This window comes from Carettochelys insculpta, chromosome 1 (genome assembly GCF_033958435.1).
Source record: "Carettochelys insculpta isolate YL-2023 chromosome 1, ASM3395843v1, whole genome shotgun sequence".
NCBI classification, from domain to species: Eukaryota; Metazoa; Chordata; order Testudines; family Carettochelyidae; genus Carettochelys; species Carettochelys insculpta.
In genome coordinates this window covers 115,363,101-115,380,013 of record NC_134137.1, presented here as the reverse complement: position 1 = coordinate 115,380,013, position 16,913 = coordinate 115,363,101, and the positions used below count along the sequence as shown (strand labels likewise).

Genomic DNA, 16,913 nt, shown 5'->3' with positions numbered 1-16,913 from the left:
GTCCTTGGGTTGTTTGCTGTTGAAGCTTGTGGATTTTTTACATGATGAAAAGAGCTCTTTGACATGATTTCCTCAGTATTCAGCCTTTCACGTACCCATCTGCTGTAATGCTCAGCTTCTTGCCTTTGACTATCTTGTAATGGGAAATCTCTAAATAATCACACAGCTGAAAGAATCACACATTTCCTGTGAGTGATGTGTGCATAGATCACACTTGAAAATATAGTTACCTTACAGTACTGCTGCATCCTCCTGTCAAGAAAAAAAAAATCAAATCAGTGAAATGCTTCAGCACTTCTTCTGCATAAATGCGACCAGTCAGCAAGATTACTGTAATCAGATATAAAATTCAGTGACAGAACACATTTGAGCAACATGCAGCAGGTGTTCAGAGGGATAGTTATTTGAATTCTTCATGAAGAGACGCATAGCAGATAGTGGAGAGGAGACCTGTGAAAAGGGAAATCCCTTCAAAGATAGTTTTGAGATGCTGACTGCTGAGAGTAATTGCACATGACTCCTCCTGCCAGTTTGCAGCAGTTGGGGCCTTGCTGAGTGAAATCAGACTTTGTACCATATTTTGCCATTATGCAGATTTCTAACCAAACTGTGCCATCACGTTCTAACTCCAAGTGCTGGCATTAAAAATGGGAGGAACAGTTGACCAGGGCCAATAGGAAACCTGTGCATGGAGGACCTGGTAGGATGAGGCTGACGGTGTGTTTGTTATTGATTCTGCACGTTAATGCTGGTAATATAGAACATTCAATATTTTTGTTACCTGATGGGCATTCTGTATCCACAAAGATTGCACAGAAGTGATGAAGAGGTATTCTCTAGTGCCACTTTACAAGTGGTGTAGAAAGTAGAGTGATCAGACCAGTCTGGAGGCACTAACCAATCTGTATTTTATACCTTGAAGTAAAAAAATAGTGTGGAATTTGTTGTTCAAAAAAAGGTTTGTGCTTAAAAAAAAAGTGGGGAGACTCTTAAGCAGGCTCTGGTGTGATTTCATCTCAGCGTTGACACGGTGATCAGTGACTCAGGATTCATTTAGCCTGCCAAGGGTTTTGTGCAAAGTCAGTTTTGGAGAAGCGTTGGAGAGGTAATGAAGGTGAGGATTTGAGCAGACATTTGCAGTTATCTATTAGAGGCAGTGAAATGATAATTTGTTACCAGGAAAGTTACAGTAAAGTATAAAAAATGAAAAGGTATTTGATGAATAAAGACTAATTAAGCTATCATATGGATGGCTGGGCAATCCAAAGCAGCTGACTGATTCAGTCAGTGATTTTGGTCTGTGGTACTGAACAGGCAATTAGGAAATAACAGGGTACAGCCCTGAAGAGTTTACAACTAACCCGCTAGATTGTCCATAGTCTTACTCACACTGAATAGTAACTTACCCCATGAATACTCCTTTTTAAGTCAATAGGACCACTTGAGATAAGATTCTATTAAATCAGAATAACCATCAAAAAAGACCAACCAAAAAAGAAGAAGAAGTAAAAACAGGTGGGAAGAGTTAGCAGGTGGGCCATTCCTTCATAGAACACAGTAATGGAAAATTTTCAGTGAATGGCACTATGTTTACAATGAGAAAAGGTTGGGGATGAACACTTGTTTGCCTTTGGTCATTGAAAAGTGCTTCAGACTAATTGTATTTTGGGAGTCCTGCATTTTGCTTTCACTTAAACATTTTCAGGGTTTAAATGTGAAAGTTTTGGTAGCTGCATACCTTCTGTTTAAGTCAGTAGGGGTTGCGAGGCAAATCACAGTGTAATTCTTAATAGTGTAGTGTTACAGAATACAAGATCTTTGTGCAAAAAGTAAAAAAGTACACTGGTTTGCACAGAAATGCAGAGCATTGCAGTCTTTTTTGAATATTACATAAATAGGAAATTTTGACTTGAGTAATGAAAGTATCTGTGGCCGTGTCTACATTTGCACTCCTCTTTCGAAAGAGGTACACACATGAGGGAAATTAAAAATGCAAATGAGGTGCAGATTTACATATCTGGCACCTCATTTACATATTCTTCTTTCGAAAGAAGAAAAGCAGTGTAGACATGGCTCTTTCAAAAGTAAAACCCATCTTCGAAAGAACCCTTCTTCCCATAAAAAAAAGGCAGAAGGATTCTTTCAAAGATCGGGTTTATTTTTGAAAGAGCTGCATCTACGCTGCTTTTCGTCTTTCAAAAGAAGAATATGCAAATGAGTTGCCATATATGTAAATATGTACCTCATTTGCATTTTCTCTCATTTGCATGCCTCTTTCGAAAGAGGAGTGCAAGTGTGGACACAGCTAAAGTGAATTCTGTTGCTTGCAAGTTAAGATATGTTACATAGCTTCTCTTTTAGGGCCAGATTGACACTTTAAATAAAGGGTGGGAAATAAAATGGATGAGGTTTGTCAGGGTCTGGGTTTGCCCCTGGCAGACTGCCAGGACTGCTTTACCTGCATCTTCTGTTGGCTGTGAATTACTGTTCCTGGCCAATGGGAGGTGCAGGAGGCAGCATGAACCACGACACTGCTTCCTACAGATTCCATTGGCTGGGAACAGTGATCCATGGCCAATGGGACCTGCAAGTGCCCATACCTGCAGAGGCACAGGTAAATGCAGTGCCAGCATTCTGCCAAGAGCTAACCCTGGTAAACTGCATCTGGCCCTCAGACCAATTATTGCTCACTGCTGCTTTAAATGCAATCTTATTTAGCATCTTAAAAGGAATATGGGGGCGGGGGGAGAAAGAGAGATGAGAGATCATGAAGATTAAGCTTGATGTGATAGAAGGAGGAACACCCAGGGAAGGGATCCACAAAGTAGAGGTGAATATTTTATTATTATTAATCATGTTACATTTGCTCATTGCCAAATTTTGGAAGAGCTGCTGAAATAGGTATCAGACTATCTCATTACCTCATCAGGTTTTTTTTTCATGACAACTAACTGCATTTATACAATCTATCTGTGTGTGTCAACTGATATGTGTACGTGTAGGTAGAGAACAGAAATATATTAGCAAAACAAAGACAGAAGACAACAGGGTAAGCCAAAAAATGCGCATGAGAAAATACAGTGGGAGGTGTGTCTTCCTGAAAACTGTAGCATTTTTCAGGCTGCTGATTCATTTAAACATATATCATGCATGCATCATGCTGCTACTCCAAATAATCTGGATACTCGAAGTGCATTGAGAAATCTTACATGTGTTGAAGGAGCAACTGTGGTGCAGTAGAAACAATAATAGGAAAACCATTGCCAATTATTTGGGAGAGCTCTTTTGTGAACTGCAGAGAAAGTATTTTTGCCAGTGAGCTATATCAACTGAAAGGAGTTCTAAGATTTTTGTATTAAAATTATGGTGATAGCTTTAGAATATTTAATTTTTCCTAAGATTTGATTTTTCTGAAGATCTGCTTCTTGACATGAATGCCTTTGAGGAACACATTTTCCATTATTGGTTTTCAGTTGTTCAAACCTCATTTATCACTTCTAAGAAAGTTGCTTCATGTTTGTTTTTATAACAAGCAAAAGAGGCCACTGAGATTTAAAGTTTGTGATCTCTGTTAATTGAGTTATCAACACTAGATTAGCTGTCAGTGCATCGTTTTAGTCTAGAAATAACACTAAATATGTTAGTTCTTTTTTAAAACCAACAATTTAGGGCAGCATTTGGGCCCCTTTGGGATCAGACTGATTTAAGGAGATTCAGTTTTTGCAACTGGAAAACTGGAATGTGTTCTGTGCAAATGTGTTTGAACTCTTTATTTAAGCATTGTTCAATGTGATGGTCAATGCATTCATTTACCCCCATGCAAGAAGTTTCAGGTAAGCCAAGTGTCATGTTTGGGATTTAGACGCTACAATGCATTAGGGAAAATGAGGTTATTGTCGTTGCCTCTATTAACACAGCAATCAAACTAACTTCTCCTGAAAAATAAATGTCTGGGGTGCGGCGTGGGGCGGGGGGCAAGTAGATGTAGTAATCTTCAATATAAAAGCACCATTGCCTTCTGAGAGTAGAACTGTTTTGTTTATGCAGGATCTCAGCCAGTTCTAAACATTGGGGAAACCAAATCTCACTGGTACGAAGGCTAAAGCGTTGTTTTAATCTCACTCCAGCAATATTTTGGGATGGGAGAGCAAGTTACATCAGGAGTCAAGTTAGGAATCAACTGGCAGCAGAGACAGGCTTTACAGGGTTATTAGGAGAGAATTTTGATTGAATGTAGTTGGGATGCCAATGAAGGAGAAATTATGACAGATCTATTCCCAGTGGTTATTAGGGCTATCAGGTTCAAGAACTGCATGTAGGAGCGCTCATGGTTCTTCCATTAAGTGGATTTGAAATAAATCCTACTAATAATTGATTGAAATTTTTGCAAAAATATTTTTTTTCAAAATACTGCAATAATGTATATGGAAAAGAACTGGTTTTAAAGCCAAAAGTTTCAAGTTTATTTTAATACTCAAAACTAGGCCTGTTGACAGGGGCAGGGGAGTGGTAAGGAGGCACTTGCCCCATGATCCAGTGTTTAAAAAGGGGCCCAGATCTTCAGGCACCACCGCGGCTATTTCAGCAATAGTGGCAGCACAAACTGTGGGCCCTTTTGAAATGCCACAGCAGCACTGCTGGATCACTGCACCGAGCTGTGAAGGAATTGGGGTGTGGGCTGAGCTCCAGCACTGTGATCTGAGCAGTGCAAAGGGCTATCTTCCCTGGGCCCTACCCTTTCTGCTCTTATCCCTGCATCTTCCAGGAGCACAGAAGCGGGCCCCCCTCACACCTTTTCCCGTGACCCACAGTAGCTGTCGGCCTTGCCTCTCAAAACAGAAAAGCAGCCAGCCTGTATTTCCAGAGAGATTAAAATTAGAGCTGGCCACAGGATGACAACTACTTTTTGTGACAGCTTTTAGAATTTGCTTCTGTTCCACTTTGGAACAAAAGCAAAACCTCTGGAACATTTTCATAAAATGAAATTGTGCTGAAATATCCATTTTTTTAAACTGAAAAGGTTCAGGTTCTAGAGGTTTTTCTTCTCTCTGTCACTCTGCCCCCTCCATGGAGTGACCAGAGAGTCTACCCATGACCTCAGAAACCTTCCAGCTGAAAACAGGAGAAATCACTGTCTTTGCCAAATGTTTAAACTGTGGTAATACATTTTTTATGAAAAACACATCAGAAATATTCCAACCAAAACAACATTGGGGGGAAGAAAGGGAGAGGGGAGTGGTGTGTAAAGAACTGGTAGGTTAGTTAGAAACAAAGACTAGGCTAAGTGAATTGTCATGAAAATATGATAAATTAATTGCTGCATTCAAATTGAAGGAAGAGAGCATGGAAGTTGAGAAAATTGGGAAGAACAATTAGTATTTTAAATATAAGAACAATACTTAGCAGATGTATTACTGTGACAGGGACCAGTGTGCCAGGCCAAGAAATTGAAGGCATCTGTTTATCCATGGAATACATCTGGTCATATTGACCCTGATTCTTTACTTTGTTACTTTTGGTTTAGACCATCTAACTTCATTGACTTCTGTTGAGTTGCATAGTTGTAAAACTTGAACACTCAGACTGGAGACTCACAGCCACCATCTCTTAGGAATGTAAGGAGTTACATTTTCATTTTCATTTTAGAACATGAGGCCTTAGCTTTGCACATTACACCTGTCAGTCATCTCATTCAAGTCAATATGACCACCCACATTTTTTACATTACGAATGTGTATTTTGGTTGGACTGGGGCCCATGTACAATGGCAAAGAGTATGTCACAGAGTTTGAATTGACATTTTTGAGTTTAAATGCGTAAAGCAAATGAGGCAATATTATCTTCCAAACAAAGCATAAAATTTAACATCTAGTATATATTCAAACTCAATTATAGTCTTCTCTTAGAGTGTGTCTATACTTGCATTTCTCTTTCAAAAGAGGTATGCAAATGAGGTAAATCAAAAATGCAAGTGAGGTATGTATTTGCATACCTGGTACCTCATTTGCATATTCTAATTTTGAAAGAGCTTCTTTCGAAAGAAGAAAGCCAGTGTAGATGCTGTTCTTTTGCAATTAAACCCATCTTCGAAAGAATCCTTCTTCCCTTTATTTAATGGGAAGAAGGATTCTTTTGAAGATGGGATTTACTTTCGAAAGAGCAGCGTCTACACTGGCTTTCTTCTTCCGAAAGAAGCTCTTTCGAAGTCAGAATATGCAACTGAGGTGTTGAATATGCAAATGTATATATAATTTGCATTTTGATTTACCTCATTTGCATACCTCTTTCAAAAGAGAAATGCAAGTGTAGACACACCCTTAGAGTTAATAATTAAGTATCTGGACCAATGGAAAATACTCAGCTTTTCTTGTATGACTCAAATGAACATTGTATAATTGGTATTTTTCTAACCTCTTTCCAGTGACGTTTCCTGCTTTTAATTTAAAGATGTTACAAAAATATTTGTAACTGGATATAAATATTAGCTTGGTAGGACAGCAGGGAAAGCTGGACAGGCATGGCTTTTTAAGTAGCTTATTACTGACCAACAGCAGGGCTGCAGAGTGGCAACATATGCTGATGTCACCAAAATTGGCAATATGCAACTATGCATCTTAGTGACAGAGATAATCTTCAAACAGATATAAACATAAGAATGGGCATGCTGGGTCAGACCGTTGATTCATGCACCCTAGTATTCTGTCTTCTGACAGTGGTTTATGCCAGATGCTTCAGAGGGAATGAGCAAAACCAGACAATTTATCAAGTTAGCCATTCCTGTCATCCAGTCCTATCCTTTGGCAGCCTGTGGTTTAGAAGCATCCACAGGATGGTGTTGTACACCTATCTGTGACCCATTGAGGCTCCCTGCTGAAAGCATTGGGGTTCTACCACTCCTCACCTCAGAAAAGGAGTGATAAATGGAGTTCCTTCAGGCCTGTAGGGAAGCTCCCAATTAGATTCCAGCAGGCTCAGTTAAAAGGAGTTTCAGAGCCTGAGCAGATATAAACTAATCTGGGACCAGAAGGGACAAGACAGAGAGAGATTCTAAAGGTAAGGAGGCCTTGGGGATACTTTCCGCAAGCAGGGAACAAGACAAGTAGGACCTGAGGACTGTAACCTAAGATAAAAGATGAAGGTGATGGGACTGAGTGGGAAATGTGACAGGGAACTGCAGCACTTAACCAAGTAGAGGAAGCAGTATTTGGCTGCTGTCTATAGGGTTCCTGAGTTGGCACCTGGCGTAGTTGGTGAGTCATGTCCCCTCACCGACCACGGGAAAAGCAGCCTGAGGCTCAAGGAAGGTCTAAGAATTTGCAATAGCCTCCCAAGAAAGTAGCTAACTAGGAGTTTAAACAGGCCCATGGATGCAGCTGAAGATCCTGAAGAAGGCCAATCATTTGTTGAATTTGTTTACTCGCAGGGGAGACTGAAGTTAAGGAACAGCTTGTCTGCAAAGTTGGGACACCAGAGAACTGCTGAAGGCAATGACTCTCCAGGAGAGATCCCTATAGGCTCCAGCCTGTAACAAGGCAGGGCAGGACTTAAAGCAAGCTCAGAAAGGACTGAGAACTCAGCCTAGACGCAAGGCTGCAGATGATAACGACACGAGTACAATCCTTGTTGACCCTTTGTTAACTGAGAAGGGGTTCATTCATTTTAGATTACGTATGCCTTAAGCAGAAGGTTGAATCCCAGAAGAACTGTGTGATGGTGGAAGGAGGGCAGGAGTGGGAGGGAGCAAGGCAGAGAGAGAGAGAGTCTGCAGATTCACACTCAGCCAACAGGAGGTACAGTGCTCAAGAGATATGAGTGGAGCCTGTCACACTGACCATCTGGTTTAGCAGCCATTGAGGGACCTAACCTACATGAACGTAACCAATTCTTTTTGCAATCCAGTTATATTTTTGGCTTTCACAACATCCTCTGATGAGGAGTTCTTCAGGTAGACTGTGTTGTGTGAAGAAGTGCTTCTTTATTTTTGTGTTAAACCTGCTGCCTCTTAATTTGATTGGATGACTAATGGCTCTTATGTTATGCAAAAGGCTAAGTAACACTTCTTCACTTTCCCCACACTTGTACTGGTTTATAGATCACTATCACATTCCACCTCCCTTTTAATCATCTCTTTTCTAAGCTGCACAAACCCAGTCTTTTAAAACTCTCCTCATATGGAAGCTGCCCAATCATTGTGTTGCCTTTCTCCGTATTTTGTTTTTTTAAATTCTAATAGGTCTTTGTTGACACGCAAGCCCATTAGTAAGAATCACAGAAATTGCTGACAGTTTTTAATGGGAACAGATATAATAACACATTTTACAGCTAAAAATTGTACTTCTTGCTTTTCTAAATGATGAATTGGAAGGTACCGCCAGTAAAGGTGATTCAGGCCCTGATTCAGCGAGCTACTTAACAATGTGCTTTTCTTTATGTAAATACCTTGCTGATTTTGGGCCATAGGTTCATGATCTTGCAAACACTTGTGCAGATGCATAACTTCAATCATGTACTTGTGCAGCCGTATAAGTGTCTGCAAAGTCTTTGGCGATTACAACAATCATAAAAACGGCCATGCATTGTTCACTTGCCAATCATGTATAGATTTCATGGGAATTATGAACAAGAGATGGGAAATTATGAAAATAACACCTTGATTTTGCTGAAGTCACAGGTCAAGATCTGCAAATCTTCATCAAACCAGGAGACTGTGAAGTAAATTACAATGACACTGACTAGGTTTTAGTACTGTATTTTATGTTCTTTTTTTTCAAAGTGCAATGCAGCCTTCTACTAATTGTGAGTTATTCAGATATTCCAAGGAAGAGTAAGAAGCAGTTGGGCTACCATTGCCCCTTATCAGCTGAGTGGCTAGTCAAAGTTTGGAGTCCTGCAAGTGTGCCAGCTAGGAGTAGAAACTGAAGAAAAAGATATTTTCATGCAGTTCTGCATATTCACAAAAAGTTTACAAAGTCCCATGTCTCTAAATGCAGGACTTCTTTTGCTCACGGCGCCTAGAGCTCTCTCTTCAGTCTCTCCCTGGCCCCAGAACTGCTCCCCAAGTTTCTTCCAGGGTCAGTTGCCAGGCTCTTCAGCTCTCCCTTCTGGCTGTGCCTCTGACCTGCTTTGCACTAGAAAATTAAGTTGGCTTAATTATGTTGATCAGATGTGAAAAATCCACAACCCTGTGCAGCATTGTTAAACTACTTAGCTACCACCCTGTGGAAGGTGAGTTACCTACACTGATGAGAGACCCCTCTCTGTCACTACCTACAATGATAAACAGAAAGGCGCCCTTACAGCTCTGTGTATCATTAAGAGATCTTTTTGTCTGTGGTGGTACCTGATCCAGAGTGGAGGGGGAAATGTACAGTGTAGGAAAGCTGGTTTCTGATTCTTCCCTGCTGTGATGACCGCATAGGATTTCTTTTGGCGGAGCCTGTCTGTCATGTGGAATTACAGTGGTGGAGCTGGCCTGTTGGCAAGCAGGGCCAGAGAAGAGGAGACATTCTATGCAGCTTCCTTTCTCCTCCAGGCATCTCCCCCAGCCAAACCACCTTTTACAGCTTGATCATGGTTTTGATTACCCCTCAGTTATACAGCTGAAGAAAGCATAGAAGCCTGATTAGGAAGAACATTCTCTAAGAGAACATCAGCAGGGAACCTTCTCCTAAAACTAAAATTATTTAAAAAAAAAAACAGCATGCTTTGATCACAGGGACATACCTGACCCGATCAATCTCCTGCCGTTTGTAGGAGGGGCAGCAAAGACTGTTGTTCCCTCTGTTGTCTTCCGTGCTTGCTACAAAACGTCTTTCACTGTCTCTAATATTATACAATTGTCTCTTGTGTTTAGGGAATCTATTACAATTGTGTGAAGTAGTGCATTGAAAGGCTTTTGTTGGGTGTCTGCAGAAAGGCCACTCAGACAAAACTTTCACACGCCATGACATTTTCAATACTTTCCTCACACGTATAGGTGTTCACCATCTGGCAAGGCAATTTTCCCCATGATCCAGAATGCATAACTTAAAAGTTAAATGCTCTGTTGGCTTTTCTTTTTTTTTTTTTTAATTTTTACAGTTTCTACACTTTTTCACAAGCACAGTGCTCTGCTTTGTTCTGTGTTATAGTGATGCATACGTGTAACATGGAACTTCGCATAACTTATCGTGCATATCTTTGATCTCCTATGCCTGCTTAATTCAGAACCAGATTCATCATTTTGTCTTGATTTTTTTCAACATTTAAGTGTCAGGCTTGTCTCAACTTGTCCTTGCAAGAACAGATCAAGATTTAAAGGATGCATTTTATTTGGGCTGCTTTCCCTAACTGCATGGGATTCAGTTTGAAATCTGCTATTGGTTTTTAGTTGGGTACTGTACAAGTGAATTAAACTATAACCTGCTTATAGGCAATCATGAATGGCCAATAGACTTGAGGATTCCTTTCCTTTCTATGTAACCTTAGGCCTGTGTTCACTGGGACCACACAAGCACCTGAAATAGAACACATGTTGAAGTGCTTTGCTGTATTAAGGCCTTCATCTTTGTGCCTCTGTTCTTCATCTGTAAATTGGGATGATAGCATTTTGCCTGTCATCTCTACTTAGACTGTAAACTCTTTGAGGGAGGAACTGTCTATTACTCTGCTGAGTAGCTAACACATATTCTTTACTCTTGGCTTTATTTTTATTAAGAGTTATAAATGAAGTTACCTGTTGGTCACTTAGATCACCGCAGTCATGGCTTCTGTGACATTCTGTAACCTCATGATTTCCACAGTTGCAGTGGCCAGTGTGGATCATCCCAGGGGACTGCCCGAGCAGCAGTTGGTGCAACTAGCTCCTCAGACTGCCACATCAGTGCCTGATGAGGGTTCCTGACTCCAAGCAGTGATGCCCCCGGGAAGCTAAGATTAAGATATATATAGAGATAAGATATATAAAGGTTACCCATGATTTGTCTATGACTTTTATTAAAAATACCCATGACTAAATTGGAGCCTAAATTACACCAACTGCAGTGTTAAATTCATTCTGCTTCTGAATCCAGAGCTTAATGCATTTGGGGCTACATTGTGTTTTTTTATTATTTAATTTCAAATCAAGGGCAGTGGGGAATTACAATATCCTGAGGTGAATTCAGGATTTTGATGTAGAGGTGCTGTCCTTCCAGGAGGTTCCAATTGCAAAATGTGGTGGAAGGAACCAAGCAGCCACATTACACTCTGCTTCATGTCTCTTTACATCTCAGATGCAGCAGTGCCTAGTGCAGAACTTCTAAGCAATCTCTGACAGAACAGTACCTCACCCTTATCCACACCAACAAAGACTAGAACCTCCGATGACCTAATGTGGCATAGCTCCACTAAAGCCAAGGGATGCCTTCAGTGAAATCATGCCAGATTATAGCAGTTGACAATCTGGGCCTTATATATCTATCTATTTCTATATCTATATCTATCATTCAAGCACGGTATGCTGAAAATGAAAACTGAAGCCAGCTTTCCAAATAAAAAGTGATGCTTTCCTCCTTTTGTTAAAGAACAAAGATACTGAGTCCATCTTAATTAAATGAGAACATCTTGCATGTTTATTTTAAAGCTATAAAGGCCAGTACTCAACTTTTCAAATAATTTTCCCAAAGAAGAGAGATGTTTAAAAACAAACAAAATAAATGGATAATCAGCATTCCCAATCAGTTGAACTGAGCTGATTATGCTCATTTCATTATAATGTGAACTTCTTGACTTGAGTGCTGGATTGTGCTTGCAATCTTCGCGCTGTCTTGTCTATTCCTTTGAAACAGCTAACACGTGGAGGAGACACTAAGAAGGTATTGTGTATGTGTGAGAACCTCCTGTACTTTCTTATAGGTCAGTTCTTTGCTGTCAGTTTCACGTGTGATTGTTTACATTTAATGTGAACTGTTCTTTTCTAAACAGATCAAACAATATGTGAAGGGCATGCTTTGTCAAGAGAGAGTTTCTGGGCTGTCCAGCTTGTCTTTGTTAGCTATCTGTGCTCAGAGGAAATCAGGCTGAGTGAACCCATGGGGCGGGAAATCTGCCAAGCCTGTTTGTCGTCCTAAGTTCCTGGGCTGCTGAGCTATATTAGATCTGCCTCAGGAAAAAAAATGCAAATGGTCTGCATTTTCTATGCCTATGTGGTGTATAAAGTAACTTGTGCATTTTTATTGCTGGAGAAAGTAGTATGCTATTGTGTCACATAGGATATATTTTGTATTTCCATGTCCCCTTCAACAAGGTGTAAGGAATATAGTCCAAGAAATTAGAACACTGCCATGTCTGCAAGAGCAAACTGAGTGAGTTGTACTTCGTGGATTAAAACTGCCTGGGTTTCCTGCTAAAAACTGAGAGCTCCGTCAGCGTGTTAAGCCACTGCACCACTACATAGGCTTCTGCTATTGTTGCAAAGAGCTGCAGTATGTATCAGCTTGAACAATAACTAGGCAATTCTTCTCCCCACTGCTGCAAATCCACTACCCAAATATAACCTTTTGCTGTGAAGGAAGAAAAAAGAAAATCCTGACAAGTTTTGAGTAACAGTTTTGCATCTGAGGCATCTGTTTGTTTTCTGCATCTGGCCTTTTCATATTCAGGAATATACAATTGTGTGGCTGCTGCTGCTGCTGTTCCCTGCAGAAGCTGACAGTTAATTTTCTCATTTGTCACATTATGGAACTTGTTCCCAAAGAGATATTTTATGCACTCTATTTCTTCACCGTCTTTCCTCTGGCGCAGGGTTTAGAAAAGCACACACCCAACCTGCTTTTTCTTCTTGGCTGGAATGATTTTAAGTCCTGTGACAAACTCTTACAAACAAGGGGGCTGGAACAATTTTTATTGTGCAGGAAGCCACTGAACCAACTGCAAATCCTGTGTGCAATGGAAACCACGTCAAGCCAGGGGGTGCAGCAGTTACCCCAGCATCCCCAGTTCCAGTGCCGCTAATTACAAATGATCATTCTTCCAGGGAGGTGTAGCCCTTTAAATGCAGTCCGGATTTGCTTTGAGACTGAATAAAAATACACCATGTTAACATGGCCTAGTAATAAAGCTGTACACAGTAAAGTGCACAAAGAATGAATATTCTGGCCTACTGTATGTGAAAGAATTATGTTCTCGTGGATTCCCTTTACAGGCATCATGCAGTCTTTTAACTTGTTCTGCAACTTGATTTCAGCTACCATAATACAAATGATTCATAGTAATTAAAACCAATATGGAATTTGTGCAGCATTTTCAAATGTATCCTTTTGCATAATGTGGGCAAACTGACATCCTAACGTATAACTGATATAGAAAGGGAATAGTTTCCTTTCTAAAAGATGTCTAAAAATAGGGGTATGTGGTACTTTTGATACTGAAGCATGCTTTTTTCCTTGTATATATTTTACCACCACACTTTTATGTAACTGCCCCTCATCACGACTGTATTACAATATATTATATCCTTGTGTTTGTACAGCCCCTGTCAAGGGAAGCTTTCTGAGCTGTGAAGTCTCTAAAAGCCTGAGTGTTAATGTCTGCTAAATTCAGAAGCCAAAACTCTTTCTTTCCTCTTGGATACAAGTGCAAGAGTTGCTTGTTTCCACAGTTGTTCTTTAAGAGAACATGAAAATGAAAGATAATGGTGAACAGGTCTTCCCTTGTTGGTCATTCCAAACTCCCATCCTTTGCTTTGTGGTGGAGAAACCACTGACTGGAAAGTGGGGTGGAAGTGGAGGCAAAATTCACGCAGAAACGATTCTCGCACCTACCTCAGTAACTAATGACCAGCAACAATTGCCTAGGGGAAGGGGAGAAAAATGTTCCAATTCTCCCAGCATCAGTCCCTCGGTTTTTGATCAGGGTCTTTGATCTAGGTGGACTGCCAGAACTGAATTAGGCAGCAACTGCTGCTCTCGCAGCTACAGCTACAGGGAGAGTGCAGTACAACAGTCTGAGCCCTGGGCTGCAGGATAGACTCAAAGGCACAGGGAACCTGTGCCCCCTGAAAGCCCACATGTGACAATCAGCCAGAGCCTAAAAGACAAGAAGACCCTGATCAAAGCAACTCTTGGGCTGCGTCTACACGTTCACGCTACTTCGAAGTAGCGGCACTAACTTTGAAATAGCGCCCGTAACGGCTACACGTGTTGGGCGCTATTTCAATGTTAACATCGACGTTAGGCGGCGAGACGTCGAAGCCGCTAACCCCATGAAGGGATGGGAATAGTGCCCTACTTCGAAGTTGAACGTCGAAGGAGGGCACATGTAGACGATCCATGTCCCGCAACATCGAAATAGCGGGGTCTGCCATGGCGGCCATCAGCTGAGGGGTTGAGAGACGCTCTCTCTCCAGCCCCTGCGGGGCTCTATGGTCACCGTGTGCAGCAGCCCTTAGCTCAGGGCTTCTGGCTGCTGCTGCGGCAGCTGGGGATCCATGCTGCATGCACAGGGTCTGCAACCAGTTGTCGGCTCTGTGGATCTTGTGTTGTTTAGTGCAACTGTGTCTGGGAGGGGCCATTTAAGGGAGCGGCTTGCTGTTGAGTCCGCCCTGTGACCCTGTCTGCAGCTGTTCCTGGCACCCTGATTTCGATGTGTGCTACTTTGGCGTGTAGACGTTCCCTCGCAGTGCCTATTTCGATGTGGTGCTGCCCAATGTCGAATTTGAACGTCGACGTTGCCAGCCCTGGAGGACGTGTAGATGCTATTCATCGAAATAGACTATTTCGATGTCGCTACATCGAAATAAGCTATTTCGATGTAGTGTGCACGTGTAGACGTAGCCTTGCACTTGTATCCAAGAGGAAAGAAAGAGTTTTGGAAGTTCCCAAAAACCTTTGAGTCTATCCTGCAGCCCAGGGCTCAGACTGTTGTACTGCACTGTCCCTGTAGCTGTAGCTGCGAGAGCAGCAGTTGCTGCCTAATCCAGTTCTGGCAGTCCACCCAGATCCTTCTTCAGTTGAAGAAGTGATGGCAGCAGGAAATGTGGGCTGGGTATCCTGCCAGCTCACTAGCCCTACCAGGGATTTGTGAGAGTGAAGATAGTAGGGCTGCCAACTCTGGCTGAATGTATTTCAGGAGCATTCACAACGTGACAGAATAACTTTGAGGAGTGCAGTACTCCATAACTCATTTACTATGGAGTGAGGTGTATAAGGGAATGAAAATTATGTACCATCACCTCATGACATGCAGAAAGATTCATTCAGTCAATTCATAATAAATAAATGCATTTAATTACATTTATATTATATAAGTTAGTTTTCTTGTTGGTAAGTGTCCTTGCTTAGAGTTACTGTCTTCTTAACCCGGTATTTTTGTTGGCTTTTTACAGTTTTCAACAACTCTGGAGACTTTTTGACATGTTCATAAAAGAACAAGACATACTGTAGTGTGGAGTAGCACCTGTGAATCTGCATTCACAACTTTGACTTAATAGGTTCTTTTTTCCCCCTCTTTTGCTCCAAAGTTAAATCATTAAGTTGAAAACCTGAAGTATGAATTTGAGACTGTGATTGAAAGAGTTCAGAATATGAGATTTAAAATGTGATTATTTTTACTTTGTGATATTTATTTGAAAACTTCTGCTCATCTTTAATTTTTATTGTTCCTTTTCCTCTTTTTTTCCACTATAAAATCAATGATATTACCTGTCAAAATCAATCTCAAGATGAAGAACATCAGCCAGCTTCTCAATATCGCCCCGTTGCACTTCATCTTTCAGGGAGAGGACTCGTTTATTTGAAAGCAGATATCTTGAAATCAGATATATTCAACTCCTTGAGAAATTATCTTTTCAATTCCTTATCTGATTTCTCCTCAAATTTTCTCTTACTCCATAAACAGACGTTGCACAAAATAGTATATACTTCCCATTCATATAACTTGTCCTCTTTCTTTCTCTTTAGTTTAGGGAGAAATTCTTTCATAATGCAATCTAGTTCTGTATAGGAGGGATTATTGCATTCTAATTTTATAAGGGGCTCATAAATAATCCTATCAGGTTATGGTGCAATTGAATGTAACACCCAGAACAAGACTTCTGATTGTCCTTACTGAATGGCTACGGTTACACTACAGCACTCTGTCAACAGAAGACACTGTCAGAGGAGAGTTCCCAAAAAGCTTCTGTTGGCAGAGTGCGGCCACACACAAAAGCCAATTGGAAGAGCTCTCTGCTCTGTCAACAGAGCAGCCGGACTGCCTGGCTGCTCTTTTGGCAAAACGGGCACCCAGAAGCACAGCAGACAGGGCTGCCCATTGTTCTGGATGCCCTGTCGGTCTAGAGAAGCCCCCCAGAGTGTTCACATAGCATTTTTGTCAACAGAATCTGTCAACAGCAGTGTTATGCCTCATAGTTGAGACGCAAAATGCTGCTGGCGAAAGTGCTTTTGTCGACAAACTGTTGACAAACACATTTTGTGTGTGGATGTTCCACCAGTTTTGTCAACAAAACAGGAGTTTTGTCAGCAAAACTCACTAGTGTAACTGTAGCCAATGTGTCCCGTGTAATCTTGGCACATTCTTTTGCCCCTTTGAGATGAAATGTTCCTGTAAAGCAGGCCACCATTCAGTAAAAGTCAGAAGGTACAGTCACTCTGTTGGCTCACAGCACAGAAGTTCTTTGTTGTCAAAGTTGAAAAATTATCTGATGCATTTTATCATTTTTATGAAGGAAAAGATCTCACCATACACTTTCAGAAGAAGACATTCAACATAAAAATTGAAAGATTTCATGTCGTTTTTAACCATTATCAATTACATGGTATTTGTAACCAACCTGAATTAATCTTTAATGAAGTTGTTTTAGCTTCTGGTGGACTGATGTGTGTTTCCCTAAGTAATGGAGCCTTTATGATCAACCTATGATGATGGAACTTATCAGAAGGCTGTTTTTATCCATA

General features: G+C 41.0%; 1 protein-coding gene across 1 annotated transcript in view; it reads left to right on the top strand.

The window, feature by feature from the left end:
- Positions 1 to 16,913, top strand: part of NALF1 (NALCN channel auxiliary factor 1) — a 793,645-nt gene that overhangs the window by 162,584 nt on the left and 614,148 nt on the right. The window lies entirely within an intron of this gene.